Here is a 21,982-nt window from a genome sequence, read left to right as displayed (position 1 = left end):
AAGGTTTTTAGTCTCTTGGTTTCATCCTCCTTTGAGATTTATCCTGATTATCTCTCGGGAAGACTGTGGTGACACGTTTTAAGTAACAATAATCTTTTTTATATGTCCTACTCATTGTTTTGACCTTGCAGTTTCCTGCCTACAATTCTGCCCTTGTGAAGCCACACAATAGGAAATATTGGAAATGTCTCAAAATGAATAATACCATTTAGTCAGCAAGATAATCTTGTCAAACATTGTAACTCAAAAAAGGGGAGCATGCTGCCTATTTCCCTAATTTGGCAAGTATGTAGAGAAAGAATTAAAAATAAAACATTTTTCTTGGAAAACTTCAGACCAATATTCATTAAAAATTCTTCTCAATATTTCATATAGAAACATACTTGCAATCTGTTTAAAAGCATAACATACTGTGATGCTATAGTATGACTTAAAACAGATGTTTTCTTGGTGCAATGAAAAGTGCAAATAAATCCTATATACTCCAGCAATCATGCACAATAAGCTCGAGTTTACTTTCAGGAGACATAATAAAATTATGCAAAGAAAATACCAAATAATCTAAACTCATATAAGTCTGCCCCAAACCAATGTACTGCTAACTCTCAATTTAAATATTAAAGATAGGCGGACAAGACAGGTTTTAACTTCTAAGGGGTAAAAAAAAAAGACCAGTGAAAAGAGGGAACTTATATTTCCTGTCTCATTAGTGGTAATAAATCTTTCATAGCTGCTTGGAAGTACATAAGGGCAATGCCCCAAAATATTGAGTTGAACTATGGTAGTAGTACTCCATTTCCCAATGGACTAGCAATGCAAGTAATAGACACATGCTCTTACCTCATGACCAGGTTTTGTAGTCAGGGTAAAACCTCAAACTATACCATCCGCAAAATGGAGCTTTTAAAAATATTAACTGTATTTTATGATTAAATATTTGTTTCTTCAAGGCAGAATAAATTTTAATTAAAAATCCATAATTATTTCTAAATAAAAATACCAAACATTTCCAATCTCCTGGAATTCTGCATTAATTACTTAATCTTTTTTTTGCTTTACCCTTGTAAAACTTAGTTTTTCATATGTCTCAAAACACAGATAGAACTGCTTTAGTGATTATAAAGTGGGAAAAAAAAATCTACACAGATAGCAAAAAATGAAGTGCCTGCAAAAGCATCTCCCTACAGTCCTTAGATGACCTTTCACTACCTTTTGCTATCTCCAGAAGGAAAAAGAATCCTCTTGAAGGAACTACATTAGCTCAGCTTTAATACTAATTACACAATTACTTATATAGTTAAGATGATTCAGAATTTTCCCTTGATGAGAGACAGGGGATCCCTCACACGTCTTCAAACAACTGAAGTAAGATATTAAATTTTGCATGACAAGGGTAAATCCATAATCTTACACACAGAAATGAATGACACACAGACAGACGTTCACACACATACACATGCATGCAGCTCACTGTAGGAAGCCAAATAAACTCACTCAATATATTAATAGATACTTATGGCCAGAAGGGGCCATTATTCTCAAAAGATTTGATCCTTTAAAGCCAGAATCCATTTAGTTTCACCAAGAGTTTTCTATTCTCAACCTTTCAGCATTTCTTAGAAAGAAATGCAAATTTATGGGGAAGGATTTCTCTATCTTCAAAGTTCCAATAATTACTCCCTCTGTAGAAATTATTTTACATGTTGACTCTTAGATGGCAAAAAAATACAAAAAAATTAGTAAAAATATGAATTTTAATTATATTTGTCTTTCTAAAGGATCATCATAAAACTTTAAAAATGTAAACTTTAAAGGAAGTAATGCAAGACCAAAATCCATGTGATACAAGCTCAGCACTTTCCTACACCATGTAGCTGAACTGTAAATGGATATTATACTCACAGACCCTTTTGGCAACAAATATTGCAGTCACTTTGAAATTAAAATAGCTTCTGTTTTAAACTGCACAAAACTCTACAATGGTAACGCTCAAAATATAATAAATATGGCTCTACTTACTTTGAAATCACACATTTTCTATTTCCATTCATAGTGTTGTTATTATTATTATTAATATTATTGTTATGCATTATGTATTTACACTTAATAGTTTTGTACCTCAAGTCAGGTTTGACAAACCTTATTCCTGTGGTTGACATCACATTCGTGTCATTCTTACAATGTCAGCAGAAACTGCACGGAAGGTTATCTTTCATCTTGAAAGCATGGTCTGTCTTCAACCATGTTTTCAAATGGTATTTGATTCTAAAATGTCCTTAGCAAACTTTTAGAAAAATTGCAAAATGCAGAAAAGTTTTAGAAACATTTTAAAATACTTCTAATATAAAATGTTACTGGGTTCTAAGGTTAGTTGTTTTTTCTACTCCATTGATAAGAACCCATCTGTCCTTTCAGAAGTAAACAGTTCTCTACTTTAGTTCTACATCCAAACTATTAACATCTGTCACAAGAAAACAATCAAAATTTTAATTCTCCAAACCTTAGACTGAATTCTATCTTTTTATCCCCTATTAAAAATCTCAAAATGGCAAAAAAACCCCCAAACCTTGCAAATAAGAGCAACATTCATTTGAAGTTTTATGTTGTCAAATGTGTTGCTTTTATTCAGAATAGACTGATCTTATTTTCTCATTAAAAGTCAATTTTCAAGTCTTAATTAATCTTGAAGCACTTGCTCAACCCTTGAAACACTTTTCTAAAGAACCTGTTTGCATCATAGATAACATAACATGATGTAATCATCCAGGAAGAGTGATACTAAAGTCAGCTTCTAATTAATTTAATTGTAGGTTCTCCATTAAGTCAAGAACAAACATCTGGACATAAAAATGACAAAGAAGTCAATAGCTCTCAGTGGTTTGATAAAAAGTCAAAATCATGCTTTTTTTTTTTTCTGGAAAAGGCTTGTTAATGAAAAAAATGTGTTCATCTTTGTTCTGTAGGATATAACAGCCCAAATTTGTCCAACGGAATTCCGGTGATTAAAGTAAACTGAGAGTCTTACCCTGATAGCACCTCCATTGTTCTTTGTAAAAATACTGAGAAAAATGATACACCTATTTTTATTGTTATTTTTTTTTTCTTCTTCAGAGACAGACACAGAGTTTTCTTTGCTATTTATAACCTCTCCACTCTCCCCAGGATATTCCTACAATGAACGGTCTGAAAGCAATGAAATAACTACATTGTACCGAAAAAAACTCTCCTGTGGAATGGACTTTGCGATGATCTCTAAATCTTCTGATTTTTTAAAGATTATCACAATTTCCAGAAAAAAAACAAACATACAACCTAACAGCCTTTTGGTAAAAAACATTCAAAATAATTGTTTAGCTCTTGGCTTTGTGACACCTGAACAACTCAGCTAGTTTACTCTTACCTTAATTCACCATTTATAAAACCAGTATAGAATTTTTAAATGTTTGGTCTATTGGTTTGTTTTTTTCTTCTAAAGAGAAGAAAATTCTATCCCATCTTTGGAATAGAAACTTACTTATAGTTTTATGTAACTACATAGTTTACATTAGGAATTCTCATTTATATTCTAACTTTTTTCTTCAATAATGTATAGTGTGTAAGCCAATTTGACAAAAAAAAAAACCAAACCTATCTTTTGGTAAAATAGGTATCTACCTGAATAAAAAAAAATAATTATACTATAATTTGGTAGAAATTTTAAATAACCACAGACAGCAAGATCCTTTGTTACCATCTGTTATAGAGAGTTGCAGACATAAATGCATGAAGAGTGTATTACAGAGATCATAACTCCAGATGTATGGCACAGAGAATTCACATTGCATCCTAAAACACAACAGAAATTATCATATCTGTATTATAGTCTGTGTAATCAATTCCCAAGCCTTTGACACTAGAATAATATGCAGTGTGCTAGTAAAATGAGCCATTTATGGAGCTCTCTTCAGAAAACATCTCTAGGTAATGAAGTGGAAAGTTCACATCTGTCTTCAAGGGCAGAACTGGAAGCAGTTTCCAGTGTGCAGAAGTGAATTTTTTTGTACATCAAACCAGTTAAAATTATGCCCTCCAATCATCTGAATTTAATATAAATCCAGTCCTTTGGAAACAACCTTTTTTATTTAAAGATGGTACTTGGATACAACCATTCTAATTATTCTGCAAAAACGACTGAGCAGATTTTTTTTTTAAAAAAAAGCTCGAATTTTTACTGCTGCATTTTCAGCTATTTTGCAGTATAAATTTAGTGTCATGTAAGCCACCTAAAAAAAAAAATCCACCTGAAAAGTGTTTAAATTACACTGGTATCTGTAAAAAAAAAAAATAATTTGTGATGATAGTTATTTCAATTGACTATTATTCCATAATCGTGTTTGGGAAATTAAACCATACCCAAAATGCCTCCCTAGACTCATAAAATTCACCATTCTTGGGTTTGTGTTGGAGATCTTATTACTGATTGAACATTTACCTGTGTAACCAATCTGACAGATTGATTTTATCATGGTATTTATCAATGTTTTGCTTAAATCTCCCTGATTATGCTACATTGGCAATTAGAAAAAAACTATCCTGTAATGATTCATTAGCTACTTTTCCACCACAGTTAAAAATGTACATTACAACTCTAATGTATTATAGTAAAACTGTAGCTCACTCAGAAATTATCAGCTCTTTTCAGTTCTCTCCTTCTAATAGGGTATTTACCCAGCAAATCTTCATGGGACATTACATCTTATAGAAATAATTTCTTGATATTTTTAATAAATATATTGTATAATACTGCCAAAACATTCCTTAGAAAGGACTCATCGGAAATGTATTGCTGTCAATAATCATTAGTGGATTTCATTGGTGATGTTGATCATGCCAGTAGGAAAACAAAGATGTATCTGCAACAAAATTGAGTATTTTATGACCAAAAAAAATTATCTAGGTAATTGCAGAATAAACTGTACTGAACACATGAAGACAGAGAAGAACTAAGTCTGGCTATGTCTGGTTTTATATAAAAGCATTCACTGAAATAAATCAGCAACCCTCATGAACTGATTTAACAAAATACATACATAAATAAAAGTAGAAAATGGTTTATGAGTTTATCAAAAAGCTGAATAAACCAGCAAACTCAATAATTACAAAAGCTGAGGAAAACAGACTGCACCACAGAGCAAGGTTTGAAAGGATGAATGCTCACAAACAGGCATCACTGGAAAAAACTGAGAACCCTACTGCTGGAGGATTGAGCACAATAAAACCCAGAGGACTCGGGTGACTCCAAGTTTACAAAGAACACCTTTTACTCTTATTCCATCAATAAAGATCCTTCTCAGAAAAAAAAAAAAAAAGGAGGGGGGGAAGAGCACTGCTTTATTTATTTATCATGTTTTGATAAGTAATTTCTGTTATATAACAGCAGTAAGTATGGTAAAATACACTGCCTTTAGAGCTTCCTGTAAAACCAGATGAACTCTAGGAAGTTGTATGTTTGCTAGTTTGATTTGAAAATTATGTCTTTTTGAATCTATTGTCAAAGCTTTCTGTCTGCCAAAGTAGAGGTTGAAAAATGATCACATAATCACAGAAGTTTAAATAGAATTTTTTAAGAACTTAATATGAATATGTTTTAACCAAGATGTCAGAAAATGAAAATATTTTGTCAACAGGACTGTCCACAGCATGCATGCTTGATAGTCTTTTCTGTGACCAGTCAGGAAATAGGCTCATTGAGTTTCCAGAATTTATGGAGATAAGAAAATATCTCCTACCCATTCTAAATATAAAGACTATAAGTAGATAAAAGATGTAAATTAAGCTCTAGAAATTATAAGTCATATTAAATATCATGCCGTATTTCAAACTCAGGCTACTTTTCTTAAATCCCACTCAAAAATGTGAATGTAGTTTATATTTACTGTCCAGAATCACCCACAACCCTCCTCATGCCAACCCAGATTGGTTCTACTTGGTTTAATCTCTCCATGTTTAGCTGGAAAGTGTCATCATCCTACACTGTCTTTACAGTGATGAAAGGTATAAAATATTTCTAAAATGTCTTCTTCTGAAAAAACTTCATGACCACATTATATTTTTAATGAACCACTAAGAGACAGCTAAGGGAAGCAAAAAAAAATGCCTGTAGAATGAAGCAGACCAAGGGAACTTGGAAAATGCCATTTGAGGGCAACAGTGAGATTGTGTTTTAGGAAGCTCAGAGAACTGGTAAATTTTCTGTGCTATCTTCTGTTCTCATTACAGTTTGACAATTTACACCAGAAAAAAATTAAGTTTTTGATATTTGCTGGTCTCATTACAACCTATGTGACAAGAAGGCATTATAAATTTGCCATTTTCTACCCCTTTTACAGTCATTGTTACAAGAATAAATTATATCAGCATTCATGGCTGACAGTTTATCACTCTGTGCACAGATCCACTAGGCAGATAAGCAGTAACTTTAATGTCATTTTTACCTGGTAAGATTTACAAGTGTCATCAGTAAAACCTTTGCCAATTTATGCTAAAGTCATGTCAAATATAAGTAAACATGAGGCTAATCTACAGAGTTCAGATGAAAAAAATAAAAAAGAGAATCTGGTGCCACAACAGATGAGTTGAAAATAAATAATATTCTTCTTTAGTCTTTCTATCTGACGTAGGCTATTTATTATAAGTTCCATTCAGCTTCTGCGGACCTGACTTACGTTTTTTAAAATACCATTCCTTCCTCAGACTCCATCATTCTTTCTCCTGTCCTACAGGGACGATGATGTGCTGCATTAAGACAGTTTGCTCATTTCACGATGTCAGAGTCCTGCTCAGACTTTAATTCACAATGGTGATTAAAAAAAAAAAAGGACCATTACAGCATTCTGTGGAATAATCAAAATGTAATTGGAGAGGTTATGGTTTATTTTAGACCATGTAGTGAACCCAGACACAAGCCTCTGAAACTGACCTCTGGTCTAGCAATTTTCAGGAAAATCAATTTTATATTTTGGTAGAAATGTTCCCAAATATTATAAACTCCTGTTTTCCATGGTATTCCAGAAAAGCGTCAGATAAGAATGTATAGATCATTTCTCATCAATGAATACAACTCTTATTAAGGCCTTTTTTTAATTCGACTTAGGGAGCGTGTGGCCATTCTAAATAACAGGGTTAAAGAAAAAACTCAGACAAACTCCAGTTAGCTCTCCAAAAATATTTTAATACAATTATTATTTACCCACAAAAAGATCTCTAGGTTATAAACACTCTCCAGTCTTGAGGTGGTAAAGAGCATTTGCTGATTTACACGATACACATCGAGAACAGATGCACAGTGGTGACTGTTGTAACATTCAAAAACGGTTAATGTGCTCCAATTCACATCAGTAATTGCCAATGGAAAAGAAAATTCCACTAAATCTGACAGGTATCTTCGAGTTATGTGTTTCCCATGAAACACCTCTGAACTGTTAGAGAATCATTGTGATTTAAGGTAGGTTTGTTGAAGTTCATCATAAACAGATGACTTAAAATTAAGATACAGAATGTTATAAAGTAAAGAAATTGTTTCCTATGCAGAACCCGTGATCTGTTCAGCACACAGTGGCTGAAGAGAATATTTTAAATGCTTTGAGTGTAGATATGCATGTTACCTGCAAATTTTAAAACCATCCAACCTTGATATAAAAATGAAATATTCTAATTTAACACCTGGACTCACCGTAATCTTAATAGTTAATTTGGCAGATCTTAGTTTAGTATTGAATAAAAAAGATGACAGAAAAAATTAATGTGAAAGTGCTAGAAAGGCAACTTTTGAAAGTTCTCTTCTGGAAAATACAAAAAAGAACAAAGAACCACAGAACTGTAAATCTATCTCCCCTCTTAAAATGTACAAACACCATCTCAGCTAAAAGAGTCAGAGCAGATGTCACTGGGACATTAATCTCACCAGACTTGAAACACCTACCAATATATCTGAGCTACTTACCCTAAACTAACTTTACAGCTTATGAGGGAATCATATATAGCACGAAAGCAAGTCACTGCCTTATTTATCTGTCTTAAAATTAGATACAACACAGTCCTAAAACACTTTAAGGAAGAAAATTAGGTGTTAAATCTGCCACCTGCTGAGCCATTACACCATTTCATCTCGAGGTACAAGTCATGTTTTTTACCATCATTCTGTCTTTACGGGCAGGTCTCCATGGTCACATCTTAAAATAAATGGGTCAAGGTTTGTTCCCTAAAACTGAGTTCAAGTGGCACAGCAGAGCTCCTGTCTGTATGGCTTTATTATCCTTTCCCCCTAAATTCAGTTCAGTCAAAACCAGAATGACTCCATCCAGACTGGTTGTTGGGAGTATTTTGCAAGCCATTGTTATAACCATGACCACAAACTGATCTGGATTTTGGCTTCAGGCTAGTGCTTGTTCCACAACTCATACTTAGATTACTAATAGTATATATTGTTTATGGTCTTATTATATCCACTATGTTGGGCAACAACAATATTTCAATACACCACTAAGACTTTTTTTTGGTAATTATTTCATTAAATATTTCCATGTATTCAGGAAAAATCTATGTTTTAAAATAGATTGAAGGAAATTGTTACCTCTGACCAGCTTTAGCACTGTAGCTGAAAACAAAACTAGACAGATTCTCCCTTCTAATTAAAGAATAGATTTTACTTCTGAATGAACACTATAAATGAATTCGCTCATGTTTAATTTGCCTCAAATTGATGATAAGCTGTAAACCAGCATAGGATAGATGATTTGCATTACAGATTCACTCTTAAAAGAGCATAGTTTGGTGATTACTACAATTTTCAAATAATCCCATACAACAGAAAGCAATTAATAACATTTCAGAATAATAATAGCCACTTCTGAAGACACAAGTTTTATTTTATTATCCTTTTTATTAATTTTTCTAGGATGGCAGCCTTCTTGAGAACATGCTGGTTTGTCAGGTTAGACATGGCTCATTGAAATGAAGTTCACTGAGAAGTCCAGAAGTCACCGAAGTTCAGAGAATCAACCACGTATTTCTTTTCACAGAATTGATTCTGACTTAAGATAAAATCCAAATCAGCTTTACAAGTATAATCAGAGACACACAGGCACCAGTTTGTGTTTCATGTGATTTTAAAGATGTAAATATGGTCATAGGTACACTTAAAAAATGAGTTCAAAACTATAATAAAAACGGCCAGATTAACTATTCTACATCATCTAGTTCCCTTGTAAATTATACCTACGAGGGGATACTTCTAGAGTATACCACTATTTTTCCTGTATAGAACAATAAACACTGAAAAAATCTGCGTACTTGCCTTTTTAATGTCTGAAACTGACAATATGAAGGTACAAAGTCCATTAGAAATGGAGCTAAACTAGTATATTCTTATAGCACAAAAACTGCAGAATACAGTAGCACTCACAGCATTCATATTCAAAGGTGCATCTGTACCAATAGAAAGTGTGATTACATATCTTTGAAAACAGTTTGCACAGTGCATAGTGCCTTACTGATAGAGTGCACTGAGATTTTTATGTCTGACATGCCACAAAAAGCAGTAATTCCCAGTAATTCTGTTCCAAGAAATGGGAACAGAACCTTTAGCTTCAATAGGAAACACTCCAAAGAACTGACTGGATTCTAGGGAGAGATTAATGTTTAGCATCTCCTTTGTTATCGCTCAGACAAGTTAAGGTTTTTGCCTTTTCCTACCCCTATAGAAAGTGGCTGACAGAAGCAGGATTTCCCCGTTTTAGCCATCTGCTTAAATGCTTTTAATGAAGGTTGAAAGAGTAATTCATACATTTTTCTTGCTATTGAGATAAGATCAGAGGAAATCACTTCAGACTATGGAAATTTCTCCTTGTTCACTTCCGCAGGAGGTAAATCAAATCCAAGGTTTCTTTGAGGTTTACCAGGACTGGAATCACTGCCCTTTTCATGGAGATACACATTGCTTGATACACTCTATGACATGGTCCCACCTGAATAATTTAAGTAATATATCGTAAAATGTTTACTCACTCACATGAACACTATACTAAATGGGTAAAAAAAGGGGTATGATTAACATATCTCTAGTTCCTATGGTTTGAAAGAGACAAATTCTCTGTATGATACATTTTCAATAAATAATTCTGTGAGCACTTGCTCTAAAAGGTCAAAAAAGCTTACATATTAACACAGACAGATATTTAAGAGCTACTTTATATTTTTTAACATAAATATAATTTTTGAATTTATTTTACAACGTTAGTTATATAGAAAAACTATAATACTGACATAAAAAGAAATAATTTAAGTAATCCACTCCAGAATTTACAGAAATTTGAAGAATCGATCTTTCCTTGAATCAGGTAGAGATTAAATATGAAACAGTCTCTCTTAAGGAGTTGTAGAATTTCTGACGTGGAATATTTTGTAATAGTCAAGAGATTAGGGTAGTAAAGACTTCTTGCCGAGTTCCAAATGAACATTTCTCTAACATTTTTGTCATGTCTAAAGTTTAAAATCTTTTTGTTCCTATGGAGTAGTTTCATAATTACTGCCCAACTACAGTCTTACTTTCTTGTTAACCAGCATTCAGAAAATATTAACTCAGTTCCACTCTAGAGAACTTATTTGATGTTTATTTAAGCATTTAATTTAATTCAGCGACATTTCCATGAAAGTTTTTAGACAGCCTCTCTCTCACTGACATGCACAGAAAGAAAGAGGAAGAAAATAGCAAGAGGAAAAGATAAGTGCACTAAGAATTTCCATTTCCAGAAGGGTGTTACGAAAGACACCGATTAATCTTATGCGTCTGAAGTGACAGCCAGTGTGCAAAGACATGATTACTTAACGCTGATAGAAACTGTCAACCAACAGGACACTTAGGGAATATTTTTGTGGTGCTCAGAGATTAACTGACAAACTGCTGCATGGGGATGGGAAATGTGTATGTTCATGTAAAGAAACAGCTTTATGTGAGTGATTCTTTTCAGGGAAAATGCTTTGAAATAAATAATGACAGTGTAATTTCTTCATATTGCCAGAATGCGAAAATCCACAAACATAAGAGTGCAAGACACCACGTTCTACTGGGAAGTCTTTTCACTTAAAAGAATACACAATCACTCCAAAAGGAGCTAGAAGACATGAGCCAGTATCTACAGGAGGCCTGTGCCTTCTGGATTGCAAGGAACAAGCAAAGGATGATACTCCAACACAACTGAAATGGTATCAGCTACTTATGTTTAGTCACCTGGATCCTAGTCTAGAGTTCTGATTTCACATTATAAAGAGCTCACACTAAAATAGATTCTTAGTGGCACCTCTCTAAGCCACCTAACTCCTTCTGTAGGCTCAGTAGGTGGTCTGACTGGATCTTCACTTACTATAATAGGAGGCTGCATACCTACTTGTAGGCAACTAAATTTAGAGATAGTAATCTCTATCTGATTCCCACTCAGTCTCAAAAGCCACAGTGAGCCTCAGGAAGAGAATGGGAAAACTCAAAATTTGATCCTAAGTTCCTGCCATTTCTTCATTGAGCTTTGTAATAAAAATGTGCACCCAGTGTAGTACAACCTGTGAGTTCAAACCGGTTTTAAGATATTTTAAAAAATGCTAAAAGATTCAAATAAAATTTAAAATAAGAATAAACAGAATCCAACAATGATCCTTCGAATGATGACAGAAAATATGTGGCAGATCTAAAATGAAATCTCACAGGTCATATTATTATATGGTGTAAAAAGTAGTTACATTTCTGCTTCAATTTCTGTTTATTAAGAAGTAGTGAAAAATTTGTTAGAAACATCCTGAGTTATAGAAGAAAACTCCAACAAGTATTTATATGCAAGGATTCACACACATCAGTGAACACAATCACTATATGGTGCTTAACGAACAAGCTCTAATTAGATAAGCTCGTGCAAGTACCAGCATGTGCACTTTCAGCCCATTCCATTACAAATTAAAACACAATAGTTCATTGAGATTACACTACTTCTACCAATGTTTAGTCTAATACATTTTAGTACAAAATAAGGATTAGCTGAGAATAGCATTATGAGCAATCAAGTTACTGCAGTTTGTCTTTCAGTGTAGCCACACCACATGACTAAATCTTCATTTCCATTCTGATTGAATCTTAAAAAATGCAGTACACTCATATTTTAGGTCACATTTGTAACAATTAAAGTTATCTTTTTTATCAGTTAATGCTTCTATGATGACATGAGCTAACTCATTAAAATGCCATACTAATTTATTTGCAGTCATTTAACAATGGAGATTCAATACAGAATCATAGAATTTTTCAGATTGGAAAAGATCTCCAGGGTCATTGAGTCCAACCACTAATGTAGCACTGCCAAGTCCACCACTAAACCATGTCCTCAAATGCCACATCTACACATCTGTTAAATACCTGCAGGGATGGTAACTCCAACACTTTCCTGGGCAGCCTGTTCCAATGCATGATCACCATTTTGGTGAAGGTATTTTTCCTAACATCCTATTTAAGTATCCCCTGGTGCAACTTGAGACTGTTTCCTGCCATTCTCTCTCTCGTTACTTGTGAGATGACACCAACCCCCACCTGGCTACAACCTCCTCTGTCAGGTAGTTGTAGAGAGTGATGAGGTCTCCCCTGAGCCTTCTCTTCTCCAGGCTAAACAACTCCAGTTCCCTCAGCTGCCTCTCATGTATGTGCTCCAGGCAGCTCAATGTCTTTCTTGAAGTGAGGGGCCCAGAACTAAACACAGAATTTGTCATGGCCAGTGCCGAGTACAGAGGGACAATCACTGCCCTGGTCCTGCTGGCCATGCTACTGCTCATACAGACCAGGATGCCATTGGCCTTCCTGGCCACCTGGGCACATGCTGACTCCTGTTCAGATGTCAACCAGTGCCCCCGGCATTTTTTTCCATCAGGCTGCTTTCCAGCCACTCATCCTGAAGCCTGGAGCATTGAATGGGGAGATGGTCATCAAAGGGCAGGACCTGGCACTTCACCTTGTTGAACTGCATACTAGTGATTCAGATCGCCCAGATCCCTCTGCAGAGCCTTCCTACCCTCCAGCAGATCAACACCCCTGCCCAATTTGGTGTTGTCTGTGAACTTACTGAGGGTGCATTTGATGAGTAGGGTAGGTATTTGAGTATATGGACAGCTACCACAGCTGAGCTGACCTGTAGTTTGTCAAGCTGCTACAATTCAACTCATATTCAATCACATCTGAGCACATTTTAGAACTTATTCTAAAATAATTTACTACTTTACCAATCAAATGATCAAGTAAAGGAATTGGTCAAGTAAAAAAAAAAAAATAAATATGAGAAATATAGTATATGGCATCAAAAACATTGTTCTGTGAGGAAATTGTAATCAAACAATTGAATGCTGTTGATCTGTAGCAAAAAGACTTAATTAACAAGCTCCTTGAGGTACCTTGTCTCAAGATACCTACTAAGCCTAGGTGATTTAGGATTAATACAAAGGTTCTTGTACCAATAGACTTACTTGCTGACACTATAAATCATAAAATCATTTTAAAAACAACATCAAGATGATTCTGTATTTGGAAAAGGATGTGATCTCATGAAACATATCTGTTAAGCACTGGCAATAAAACTTGTCAACATACACAAGCAACAGAGAGGTCCATTTTGTACTTACACAGGGGTTTTTTCTGGCATTTCAGCATCAACAGATGTCATGAGGTGAGGAAGCATGTGGCATCAATGTGGCAATCCTACATCAGAGCAGAGATAGCCTGCAGAAGAGATTTTGTAACTGCCTAAACCCACACTTGCTTGGCACCTGTAATCTAGTGTAATAGTCTGACCAACTTCTAAGTAGGAATAGTGCCATGATAACAGATGGATAAGAGTGTAGGCAGCAATAGGAGCATGTACCAGAATCCAGTGTATTTACTGAGACTTGGAAAACCTAGCCAGGAATGACTCAAGTGACTGAAATAAAAGTCTATGGTCAGGATGGCTTGCCAATGGCAATTCAGCTCTTTCCTCAGTTAACATTTCAAAGTACATCCATTCTTCCCTTTCTAAGTTAGAGATAACACAGTAGGAAAATAGGCTGTATTGTAAATACAGGGGTTTTCTCTGACATGAGGGTGTTGCATTCTGCTGGTAGATCTGAGACTGTTGCTGTAGCTACCCCACACAGGACTGGGACAGCCTTGGAGATCTTTATTTACAAGACTCCTTAGGGTGAGTTGTGCTGTTTTATCAGCACTTTAGTCATCAGTGTAATTGCTGAGCTTGCTCCTACTGTGCTGCAGATGAGGAAGAAAGGTTGCTATTTTCAGAATTCTGTGAAGAGGTATTTGTGCCCTTTCACAAAGCAGTTTTCCACCCCATTATGTAAAGGCTTTTCAGACTAGCAAGAGGATGCCTCTAATAGCTCTTGTGAGACACAACTGGCTGGATTGTCAACAGGGTAAAAGGATTTCTACTCAGACTTTCACAGTCTGTTTACAGGAAACTGCTACAGGAAATTTTCCTGACTCTTGCATCCAAGTTTTCAACATTAAATCAAACAGAACTGTATCCAAAGATTCATCGATTAAGCCAAAAAGAACCCAAGTAAAAGAAAACAAAAGAACTCCTCAGCAATATCTGCTCAGAGGGCAGGCAGCTGTGAGGTTATCTCTGCACAGGGAAAGTGCTTGTTTTTGTCCAGCCAAATGCAGATCATTATTCCATTTTACGGAGGAGACCTGGAAGCTGGTCTCCTTCCATAGTTATCAATCTGACAACAATATATGAAAACCAGAATGAACTCTACCCTGAAAATAATACTCAAAGAAATTAAATTTGTATGTACCTCAGCATACAGTGCAGATGGAATTCAGTTTCTCGTAGACCTTAACCAGAACTCTACAAGACAATAAAATGGAGAGGCATGGGACAAAGGAAGGAAGAGCAAAAGGGTTATTAAAACTCTTGTACCAAGTAATGTCCTAAAAGGGCATACAGGACATTTATTACAAACTTGCCTTCCAGAAAGTTATTGTGCTACAGCACAGGTTCACCAATTCTTGTAACAATAAAGATATGAACATGACATGATACAATCAAATAACATATTTTAGTGTCAAGTCTAAAATACCCTCCTGCAAACTTGAAAAAAAAATCCTCTTGTCTTCTAGTACTTGAAATAAGAAGTTTTATATAGCTCCTGTCTGCTGGTATTTAAATGAGAGACTTCATGTAACACTCTGCCGAGGCCGTCATGTCTGTTATAATAAAAAACTTGCTTCTCTCACATGGTCTAATATATATATATAAAATAAATAGAATATATATATGGTATTTATTATCTATAATTGGCTGTTTTCAAAATAATATCAGTATCATGCTTTTGGTGCTATTCCAAGGTTAGACTGACTTAGGTTCAAGAAGGAGAAAGTAGTATTGATGATGATGGATAAGTTAGGTTAATGGTTGGACTCGATGATCTTAAGAGTTTTTTCCAACCTAAATGATTCTATGATAGTATAATATCTTCCCATATAAAATTTGTCATCACATTAAGTATAAATCAGTAAAATCCTGTTATATTGCTTAAGAATATTATTATACAGAGGTCATAAGAAGCACTACCACTACCTGTGAAGTATCATTTTAATTGAACACATCATTATAGAAACATGGACACTTGATACCAGATGAGAAATTAGGTATCAAACCTTGCAGTTTTCTAGAAAGGCTACATATTTCACTGTAGTGTGAAAAAGTGAGACTAGGACCAGAGGACTGTGTGAAAATTAAGAATACCTGTGCTTTTACAGGGCATTAGCCAGATACCTGGCAAATTTGGGTTGATTTCTTGGAGAAATAGAGAAATTTCTTTACGGAAAATTTTAGAGAGTATAAATTTGCCGAGATGTCTGCCATGGACAGCAGTTTGTGATGTTCAGGTATTTGGTCTCTGTCTGCAGGGTAATAGCACCCACCAAGCATTACAAGTCCATCTGTTAGCTGAAAGACTGCTGCAACATCCAGTCCTCATGTCAGGGTAAGTACAAAGGGTGATTTGGCAGAGAAGAACTGCAACAAGACTTCTGTGTGCAGGCCTCTGGGTCCTGAGAGAGCTGCTAGTGCAATGAAACACTTACAAAGCAGGACTGTTTACAGAAAGGTATTCTGTTACTTAAATTGAAAAAAAAACATTAATAAGATCAACACTGTCTCGAAATGCTCCTTTCTTTATAGTGATTACAGCATGGAGTAAGCAAATTCAAACCCAAGCACATTTGTTTTGAGTACAACATATTGGCTTAATGCCAGCAAGCAAAAAACCTCGTCAGATGTTGGCATTGTTTCACTTTCCTAACTCTGGGATCGTTCCCTGGTTTAATCTCATAATGGCCCAGTAAATGCTTTCTTCCATTCACCTGATGACAGCTTCAGAAAGCTAGTGCCTGTGTCCTGCAGGGATTCCAAGAAGGTGCCCTAAGGACACAGAAAATGCCTTATCTCTGTATCTAGGTTCAGGCAGCTTTTGAGATGTGCAAAGGGAAGCAGCCCAGCAAGCACCTTTATGTTCTGCAATCATATGTCATAGGACACACTCTGTGAAAGAGGTCTAGTCATATCCAACATGATTACCAAGTCTCTTCTACTGAACTTTTTTTTGCATTCTCTACATCCTGGGGCCCAGACAAGGTTGATGCATTAAAACCAAACCCATTTGATTCTTAAGGATCCATTCAGAGCCCTGAGGAACAGGGCAGGCAGAGGTTACATCATCAGTAGGAAACAACTTGAAAATTTTGATTTACACATTCCAGACACTTTATCACTAGTTGACCACATAGTCATAGAGTCAAAGGATCATGAGAGATGGAAGATCATCTAGTCCAACCAAGGTTTCCCAGACCTTTATCATTCATATTGTTTACAGAACTTCAGTTCACACAAAAGTGAGACAAGAGTCACCTGGTCATTATTAAACAATTGCTTAAAAAAACCATCCTGGTGGCCTTTACTGTCCCATGAGTCCAAACAGCCTTTCACTGGTTATGGCAAAACCTGTATATGCTGGGCTACAAGGCATAACTCTGTTCTGCTTCAGTTCTGAAATGATCATAGATTTCATCATTTGGGAATCAGAGGAAAAATTGCTCTAACATTTATTCTATCCAGCTGAAAGACTTTTTAAAAGGTCTCTCATTGTTCCTTTTTTAAGTACCTCAGTCATCCCTGAGGGTTGCTTAGGATGAAGCAGGTCTCCGTGCTGGAACTGTGAAGAGGTGAAGGGAGAGAGCCAGCTCTGGACTAACTAAGTATGGGTGATCAATACTATTACAAAGGGCAGTAATTGTGAGCTGACAAATTTTCATTTTTGAAAGAAAAGTTGACTGATCCAGACTGCAGTCTCCTCTTCTTCCTAAACATGTCACTGATTGGACTTAAAGAAAGGCATTTCTTGGGCCAACAGAGAAGTTGTAGCTTTGGGCTTCTATCCTTATGAATTGAGTGTAGATTATTTATGCAACTGTAGTTGAGTCCTCCTGTTTCTTGTGTACTTATCTCTATGAAAGGCCAGCAGAGGCCCATCACTATCATAGGCCCTTAAGATGACAAGAGAATCTACTGTGTGATGAGCTACACATTTCGAGCTACACATTTCAAGTTAAGGAGCAGAGACACTAATACTCTTCACCACACATTCTCCTTCTGCTTCCCAATTTGTGAGGAACCAACCTCCCAGGCTCATCACATCATCACTGTCCCCTTTCTCTTCCGCACAACTTGCTGTAGGAGCCGAGTGCATGTGTCAAACTCTAACTTCAATCATTCTTTCACAGATGTCTCTCAGTGACACTGGGGCTAATTGGTTGAGATACTTTTTAATCATCTCCAGGCTATAAATAAACACAGATATTAGCACAGGCTTCTCTAATTCATTTGCAGTCAGTATAATAAACATGTGCATCAACCTTTGAAGTCTCATATGAGATTCTTCAGGAATGCAACAAGCATTACTTCTGATTAAATCAGTCATATCACAAATACAGGTTTCGGAGGGAGGTAAATGTAGCTAACTTGGGGAGAAGGGAACAGTTGAGATGGTTTTCACAGGAACTCTCTACTTCATTTTAAAATGAAGACTGTCGTTAAATGTGAACTCGTGTTAATCCTTAACTGAAGAAATAAGGAAATAACTTTCATGGTCTGTAATGATACAAGATACTTTCTATTGATTTGTTCATATATTTATAAGCTACTGGTTAGCTCTTCAATATTGTTTGCCTGTAATGTTTCCATCAGAATGGATGTAGACATGAAGTTCAGTGTACTCTTGGAAATTTTTCAGGAAGGAGTACTTTCTGTGCATGGAAAAACAGAAGGAGAAAATTGGATAAATTAAATAAAATGGCTATGAGACTGCAGATCACTGGAATAGGTCATTATATACCTTTTTCTGTATTAAAAGGAAAAAGGTAAAAAAGAGAACAATGAAGAAATAGAAACAATACCCAATATCAGATAATCTTAATAACTTGAAAACTTAACTAAGGTCAAAGAAACTCAGTAGTACCTGCAGTTACACTGCCTACAAACTACCTGGTTACAGCGTACAATTGTAATATAATAAAGCAAGAAATTCTGGAATCATAAAAGAATCATTTAGGTTGGAAAAGACCTTCAAGATCATGAAGTCCAACTGTTAAACTAGCACCAGTGGCAAGTCACCAGGGGGACCTCTAAATTTTGGTTGGTTTATGTTTGGCTTTTTCCTGACAGCAGATGGGATTAAGATCACTTTGTCACTGTGACTTTGATTTGCTCTTAAGAGGCAATTTCTGTATCCTTAAATTTAGCCTTCTGTATACTGAAGCATATGCTACACTGCCCACAAGACATAATTAATCTAAAATATACCCAGCTCCTAATCAGTGCTCACTTAGCCTTTCACTAGACAGAGTCATTATTGGATATTACATACAATTTTGGGAAAAATACTGCTTCTGAAGAGGGCCAGATGTTCTTTTCTATGGCTACTGCTTCCGTTTCACTGCATACAAATACCATACACACCCAAAGAAATATTTAAAAAACCTAGTAAGAAAGGGTTAGATAAGTACATATGTATATATGTCAGAGGTAAATGGAAGAGATAAACATTCCCCTTCTAACCTTCTCTGGACCTGTGTAATAAATTTACTTCTGCTTAACTTCATATCAACAAAAAGTAAAAGTAAATATCCAGCACAAACACCTTCTTATTTTGTGCTCACAACATAAGGCAAAATTCTTAGAAATCAGTATTCTTCCTCATGTTTTCCATATAATGAGCATTACCTAGAACTACTATGGTAGAACAGAAATATGTGTTACTGCATTTGAAGAGAGTGGAAGAAAGAAAAGACCATAGTTTCTGCTGTTTTTTCCTGGGTTTTATCACTTAAAAGGAAAAAAATAAAAATCTTAAATCAATAAATCTATGTATAGACAGAAATACTTACATATACATACTTACATATATATGCACAAGCACCAACATATAGCTTTATTGTTTTCTTAGCCACAATAGGGAATAAAACTTAAGCATTATACTGAATATTTTTATACAGTTCTTGAATTACAATAGAATGAGGACAATTTGCCTTTGTAGCTAAAAAAATGTAAGCTCAGAGAAGCCTTTCTTGAACTATTAGCTCTTACAAAGATGTTCCTCAAGTGGTTTCTATAACAGGAAGCCCTCTCAAAGCTTTTGAGACTTCTGTGGTTTTGTCAGATCAGAAACTGCCCCAGTGTTCAGAAGTTACTAAGGTCTGAGATTTTCTTATTCCATTTTAAAGAAGAAAGTGATGAAGCCCTGAATGTCACTTGCACTATTTTCCACACCTGCATAAACCTGTTTGAGTTTTGTCTTTCATTCTATAGTATGCAAGATGACAGGGAAGCTATGAACAAAGAAATGAGTTAGGTTTCTATTACAGTATAAATCGAGTTACTTGATTAGATTGCAAACTAGTTGTTCATATTCTGAAACTCAATTGTGATGGTTTGTAGTTTCCTGTTTATTTCAAATAATATGCTGTCAAATTTATTGTTTTAAGTTTAATGATTTCAGTGCATTTATCAGATGTATTCATTGCACTGCCAGCTAAAATGCATTAGAGTGCTACGCTGTGCATTGTTTGGGTATTTTCATGTTTGGGCTCAAAATCTGCAGATAGGTGTGTGATCTATAGTGGATCCACTCATAGTCTTTATCAGTGAAGTGGTTTAAAGCAGTTCTGAAACCCTGCATTTAACATTTTGCATAGGTTGTGCTATTCCTACAATCTTTGTTCTAAAGACCCTGGACTTTGTCATCATAATGCTGAGGATATTCAGCTATTGTCTTTAGCTGATCCCAATTATAATTTAATTTCTCCTCTCTGCCACAAACTCTCCCTGTTAACACCTTTTTAATAATTCTGAATGAAATTGGCTTCCCAGCTCTAATTCAAACTCATAACCTGGTCACTGTAGCTTCCACTACATCTTTAAATTCAAATCATGCTTCTTAAAAACAGCATCCTCTACAATTGAAATACCCTTTAAGGCAGGATGCAAAACCCTTTGAGCCTAATCCAGCCCTTTATGCAGTTCCTTAAAAAAAGACTGGCAAAATATTTAGGTAATGAAATTAGATAGCTTTCCAAATTCTATTTTCCCACTATTTCAATATTTTTGTAGCCAGATGAAAATTTTTCCTAAGATTCAAATCAGAAAATATATTAGGTCTCTTACTACTCTTTCCTATGCCAATAGATTGAATTTCTTCATAATGGTCCTACACAGATTGGCTGGCAGCTCTTATGTCTCCCTAAAATCTTTTCTATTTTTGAGCAATCAAGCCTAATTATTTTATTATCTTTTTTTTTCTTTTTTTCACAGGCCATTCTTGTTATTCACAACTGCACTTTCTTTCACTGGTCTATACCATTCTTAAAGCAGATGTGCTCAAAAGAGGGACACGAAATTCTAGCTGAGATCTTAATAGCAGTGAATGCAGATGAAATAGCAGCCTCTTTATGTCTCTGTTAATTTAGGAAAGAGTTACGTTTGTCTCCTTTGCAACCACATCATACTGTTCATTTATATGGAATTCATGATACATTATGCCCTCAGACACTGTTCTGCCTTACTGAAGCAATTTTTTTTCTTTCATATATTTGTGATATTTCTTCCTACTAAAAGTAGAGTTTTGTTCTTGTATTTACTAGATTTATCTTGTTGGTTTTAGGCAGCCCATTTGTATCTGTGTGAGGAATTTTAACTGTGCTCTTCACAGTATTTCCAATTCTTCTTAGCTTTACTTCAGCTTCATACCTGTACCCTCTGGCATCTCACTGAAAGTATCCCAGGCTATGAATTATGCTGCTGCTTCCAGCCTGTGGGATTTTTTCTGTCCTCCGCAGAGTCTCAAAATAATCACATACAGGTCAAAGATTATTTTGGATGGATCCTTAAGTATTCTCATCAGATGTTTCATCATGACGCACTAAATCAAAATATTCATATTTTCCCAATAGCCTCTAGGCTAGTCTAGGCTTATTCACACTGAAAATGAATGCCTTTTTTTTTTTTAATTAATGTGATTAAGCATCTATTTGCCAGACTTGCAGAAGGGTAAAAGAATTCATGTGCCACAGATTGCTCAATAAGTGTCAGGCAACAGTGAAAGGACTTTTAAACTATAACTAAAAACATTGCAACCTAACAGTACTTAATCACAAAGGTCTGCAACTCCATGTCACACTATTTCTGTGATTTCCATGAAGTCTGATGCTGCTTATTTACCAACCCTTCCACAAATGAATGCATAATTCATCAGTGAGATGCCTCTTGATCAAGGTCTGAGGTTTTACCTGTATTTCTCTGGCAAAAATACCAGCCCAAAAAGCCTCTTGCTTTCTCATCCATTTACTCAAAAGTTTCTGAAAAAG

At 35.3% G+C, this 21,982-nt stretch overlaps 1 protein-coding gene across 9 annotated transcripts in view; it reads right to left on the bottom strand.

The window, feature by feature from the left end:
• Positions 1 to 21,982, bottom strand: part of PCLO (piccolo presynaptic cytomatrix protein) — a 337,346-nt gene that overhangs the window by 203,033 nt on the left and 112,331 nt on the right. The gene's annotated exons all lie outside the window — the stretch shown is intronic.

This window comes from Chiroxiphia lanceolata, chromosome 5, assembly GCF_009829145.1.
Source record: "Chiroxiphia lanceolata isolate bChiLan1 chromosome 5, bChiLan1.pri, whole genome shotgun sequence".
Lineage (NCBI taxonomy): Eukaryota > Metazoa > Chordata > Aves > Passeriformes > Pipridae > Chiroxiphia > Chiroxiphia lanceolata.
This window is presented reverse-complemented; position numbering and strand designations above follow the sequence as displayed.